Below are 6,000 nucleotides of genomic sequence, written 5' to 3' on the forward strand. Positions count from 1 at the left end.
GTACCATGCACTATGCACACTCCACATTTGCACCTTGTGATATCTAAGTCACTTGAATATTTGTACATAGATGCACAATTCACTTTCACATCATCACCACTGGTTCATATTTCACATTGTATAGGGGCTTGGGTTTTTCCCTTGAACTCCTCAAGGGTTTTTTCATCCAAAGCTAGAGACCTTTGTTTGAGTGGGGGTGTTGGAGCTATATACGGCTCACTCTACTGAACTTGGTCTCACCTATATATTTGTATCTTGTCCTCAATATGAATCAATCTTTGGGAGCGTATATGGTGTGTCTCTTGTCTCGTCTCTCTCTCTTTCTCTCTACATCTCAACAATGACCACTGTCAAAACATGCAAAGAATCCATTATGTTAGAATTTCAAATCCCATAAACCCTAAACTATCGAACATAGATGCGAAAACACTTACAAAATCGGCCTCAAATGATGCCTGCCCGCCGCTCCCCAAGTGGTGCGAGCTCCCTGCCTCTACTCGCGCTCTGGCTGCTTCCTTTTGTTGCTTCCACTTGTCGGGATTCTCACGCACTTCTTTCTTTGCATGCTTCCAATCTTCTTTGGCCAGCCAATCTAGTCTATTCCATCCACGCTTGATTTCTTTTTGCACTTCGAAACGCTTATGCTTGCAGTATTCGCGCATTCGAACCTTCATAACATCTTCATTGAAGCGGTCATCCCATGTTGGAACGGGAAACTCGTCATGAAGCATGTTGATGACTCTGTCTTTTAATTCATTTGGTACTTCACTCTAGGTGTTTAGTATGTAGTGTCTAAACACCTAAGAGCAAAGACCGCGCATGCGCGAAATCACCTTCTTGCCGTCATCATCCAAGATGATGCCGCCGTTGAAGTCCACGAAGTAAGGCAAGCCTCTCTCCGCTGACGCATGAACCTGGGTGTCTCGACAGGGGTCTCTAGTAGCGTGTCAACGTGGGTACGGACGCCAGGTGTCTCCACTGGAGTCTGAGCCCCGAAGCGAGGAGTGTCCACCACTGGAGTGACTCCTGTAGGAGTAGCTAGTGGTGTGTAGTTGTGGGGAACGGCACTCAGCCGCGCAAAACTTGGTGTCGATGGGATGCCGTGGCTGGTGTTGGGACGGGAAAAGAAGGGGAGGGTAAAGAGCCTCGTCAAACACGAGGCGGTGTCGAAGCATCGGTGGCGCCACCCCGACAACAACCGCCACCGCCACCACTAGAGCGCTGGTGACTAGACGAGTGTGAAGATCGTCTCGTCGACACCGAAGCTTCGGAGCGCACTGAGGACTCCGAAATAGAGGGAGATGCGGATGGAGTAGGAACGCATGATGGTGCGCCAGAGCGATGACGCTCCACGTACCACTGTCTCTGCTAGGGTGACACAGAAGAAAGAAACTCCTCATCATCCATACCTGCATTAAACACATGAACATTTAAACTTAATATTGAATGAATGGAGTAGAAAACATGGACAAGTAGATAGAGAGAGAGAGAGAGAGAGAGAGAGAGAGAGGAGGAGGAGATGCTCATCGTCTCTGCTAATGAGAACATACCTAGAGCATACGTACCTCGAGTGGAGGCAAAGACCATTAAATACAATGACGCAATGACGCATATAAATACAATGACGCAATGATGCAAATACTTAAAGAGTTGGAGAATCGTACAAGAACTTGAATGTGCTTGTAGCTTTGGAATGTTCAAAGGTAGCAGCAACAGAAAGCGTTCTTCTTCTATTCAACTTGAGTATGGTTGATGGGTGAATGCACTGCCACCCAAAAAAAATTTATTCTCAGGCGCATTGCTATAGGCGTCTTTATATAAGTTTCTGTAGTGTCGCTATATGAGTCACCAAATTAGGAACTGTATGCGTCACTATGAGTGTCCCTATAAAGAGACATATATAGCGTCGCATATAGAGATGCTAATAGCAATGCTTATAATTCCATTTCTGTTGCCACGCTTTTAGAGGCTCCAAGGGGTAAAAAAACCCATTGAATTTTCATTGCTATAGCCATCACAAGTGCACATAACCTATTGTAGTAGACACAATTATATATGCACATAAGCATGTAGATATATGTACATACTAGTAGACCTAAGTAGGGTCCAATAGTGACAAAGGTCAAGTGGTATCTCTTTAGATATCATCACAATCTCAACCGTGCTAAAACCAAAGGTACGGCGTGATAATCCATGCATGAGTGGATCAATGACCACAACACCACAATTAAAAAAGGACTATACCGAAGAGGAAGCGTCTAACTTTTGGGTGATACGATCCTGTACTCAGTGCCTTAATACATTTAATACTCAGTGCCCTCCATTAATTTAAGTATATACAGTTACAGACTCTCTACAATTAAGTATAATGTACGTATATACAATTACGTTAATGTAGCCATTGTTTAGGGTTTAGGGTAAAGAGCTAGTGTTGTAAATGTAGCCATCGTTTTGTGTTCAACGCATTGTGAGAGTGATTTTGCCTTTGTAGGGTGCTTTAAAAAAGATCTTCTTTGTTGTGCTTCTTGTGCAACATCTCTTCACAACAATTGCTTCTTCGACCTAATCACTCATCCGTAGAGAGAAAGAGAGAGATAAACAGAAAGAGTGAGAGAAAGATAGAGAGAAAAGCGTAGAAAGTGAGTTCTGAACTCCATCTTGGGGACGTAAAAAATCTTTTTTTCAAAGCACTCTATAGAATCCTCTGTACTCTCACATGATGCACCTCACAAAATGGTGGCTTTGCTTACAATCATTGCTCTTTACTTACTTGCAATCATCGCTCTCTCTCTGTCTCTGTCTCTCTCTCTCTCTCTCTCTTCAAGAAAGTTATTTGTTCTTGTGCCGAAGAATTCCTTTCCATAAATCATCTCCATGGTATCAACAAAGATAGATCACACAAAAGGTGGTTTGATAAAGAATGTCAAGATGCACGAAAGTCCTTGATAAAGCTTGATGCAACTATGGACAAAGACAACTATCAAAGTTATTTGCATACATACAAGGCATTGATTCAAAAGAAGAGAAGAAGATGGCAAGTAAAGCAACAACTTTTTCAAGTCCAAGAAAAGGCACATGCATGTGGAAAATTTTGGAGACACTTGAGGGGCAAGCGGGTTGAAAATTTTGGTAACTTGAGTCTTGTGGATATGTGCACACATTGTAGGCAATTATATGAGGAAGCAAATTCTGAAAAAATGCCATTTTATGGTTCACTCCCATGTATGCCCTCTTTTTTTACTATTGAAGATGTATACGGTGGGCTTGAAAATCTGGCCACTCGTAAAGCGGGAGATCTTCAAGGTATCAAGTTGGAGATGATCAAATGGATGGGTGATTTTACCCATGAGTTGATGTGTGATATGTTCAACCTTGCACTTCAACATGGTATGCCTTATGATTGGAGTACTAATTGGGTTAAGCCTTTGCATAAAGGAGGGGATGTAAAGAATGTAAACAACTACCGGACTATAATGATTGGGTCTCTGATGGAAAAGTTGTTTGGGTGCATAATGGAGATGAAATTGAGTGATTGACCTGAAGATAATGACAAGTGTGCAAAGGGACAAGCGGGTTTTCGTTGATACCATAGCACTATTGATCATCTTGTCACTCTTCGTGTTCTCATGGAGGAAAGTCGGTTGAAAGGCAAGAGAATGTATTGTTGTTTTGTGGACTTTAAGAAAGCCTTTGATATGATTCCACGTAACAATTTGTGGAGAAGTATAGATGAACTCCAAGTGCCAAGTGAGTTTATGCTTTTGGTTTCTCGAATGTATGAGAAGGTGATTTGTCAAATACGCATTGAAAGAGAAATTTCACAAATTTCTGTAAGCACTATTGGGGTTAAACAAGGATGTCCGTTGTCACCAACTCTCTTTGGTCTATGCATTGATCAATTGGAACAAATGGTACTTGACTTTATGCAAGAAGAAGACATTGAATAGGTCACTATTTGCAATGCGGTAATCATGCTTTTGTTGTATGCGGATGATGTAGCACTACAAGCCATGCTTAACATTAGCGACGCTCATAGTGCGACGCTCAAAAATGAGAATGCACGGCATCACTATATGTGTCGCTATAGGCATCGCTATGAGCATCGCTATATTACTTGTAACATAGCGACGCTCATAGCGATGTCGATAGGGATAAAAAAATAACCAAGAGCGTCCAAAAACTCAGATCTCAGATCTCAGATCTGAGTTTTCGTCGTGCGCTCAAGCAAGCAAGGTAACGCTCTCCCTCTCTCTCTCTCTCTCTTTCGTCTCCACACACACACACACACACACACACACACACACACACACACACACACACGAGGAGAGGAAGGAGAGCCAGGTATGCTCCTTTCCTCTCCTCACTCTCATATTCCCTTCCCCTCTTTCTCTCTCCTTCTCTCTCTCTCTCTCTCTCTCTCTCACACACACACACGAGGAGAGGAAGGAGAGCCAAGTATACTCCTTCCCTCTCCTCACTCTCATGGTCCCTTTCCCTCTTTCTCTCTCCCTCTCTTTCACACACGCACACACATACACACACACATTGTTTTTTTGAGAAAGAGAGATAGAACGAGAGAGAGAGAGAGAGAGAGAGAGAGAGAGAGAGAGAGAGAGAGAGAGCACAAGCATTAAAAAAAAAACGCACACACATGCATACACAAAGAAAGCACACACACATTGAGAGAGAAAAAGAGAGAGAGCATGCATAAACCAAAATAGCGCACACACACATGCATAATCAAAGAAATCACACACACATTGAGAGAGGAAAAGAGAGAGAGAGAGCATGCATAAACCAAAAACGCGCACACACACATGCATAATCAAAGAATGCACACACATTGAGAGAGGAAAAGAGAGAGAGAGAGAGAGAGAGAAGAAGAAGAAGAAGAGAGTCTTAACATCATAGGAAAGTATCCCAAGAGACCTTAAAGATCTACTCGACAGGAGTTGAACTCAAGACATGTTATTCATAAGGGAAATGGCCTAACCAATCTATCACACTTCGGTGATAGAAAAGTTATACCATTTTTCTCCTTTTTTTATTGGCGTGCACACACACCCGAGAAGAAGAGAGTTTAATTTAACGTCGTAGGAAACTAATTAAAGAGACCTAAAAATCTAGCCGACGAGGAGTTGAAACCAAGACTTGTTATTCAAGAGAAAAATAGCATAACCAATCTACCACACTTGGGTGATAGGAAGGTTATACCATTTTTCTCTTTTTATTGGCACACACACACCCACGCACACACACACACACACACACACACACATACACACACACACACACACACATGAAGAAGATTGTTTTAACGTCGTAGGAAATTATCCCAAAAGACGTTAAAGATTAGATTAGATGTAGACTTACATTAAATTAGATTTAGGTTTATTTAAGTTAAATTAGATTAGATTTAGGTTTATTAATTTAGGTTTATATATGTTATATTAAATTAGATTTCGGTTATTTAAGGTTAGAAGGAATGGCGAGGAAATCGTTTAAGATAAGGTTAGAAGAAATGGCGAGAAAATTTCCTGCGCTCACAGCCTCGACAGTCCATGCGGACCAGCAATTCCACCTGCATGTTAGACTGCGGCTACCATACAATAAGCCGTCATGTTCAGCTAATGGAAGAGAAAATTGAGTATACACAGAAATTAGTGATGCAAGATGACGATTCCAAGGGTCACACACACACACACACACACACACACCACATCCCGTCAAATCTAGAATAAGAATTAAGTGCCTTGAGCAGACATCAGCTACATTGCAAGAATGACATACCAGCATGCTACAAACAAAGATCTACTATGAAAAAATGTTAAGATGCTGTGAAATTCTACAACTAGAGAAGAGGCAAAGGGGTTTTGTCCACTACATGCAGTATCATGTAGACGTGGGTATGTAGATTTCTTGTACCCACAAATATAGGCATTGACCAATAAAGACGAGATTATAACCCGATGGTTCTGATCTCCGTGCACCTCTAGACCG

The sequence above is a fragment of the Adiantum capillus-veneris genome, chromosome 9 (genome assembly GCF_014529385.1).
Source record: "Adiantum capillus-veneris isolate H3 chromosome 9, ASM1452938v2, whole genome shotgun sequence".
In the NCBI taxonomy this organism is placed as follows: Eukaryota; Viridiplantae; Streptophyta; class Polypodiopsida; order Polypodiales; family Pteridaceae; genus Adiantum; species Adiantum capillus-veneris.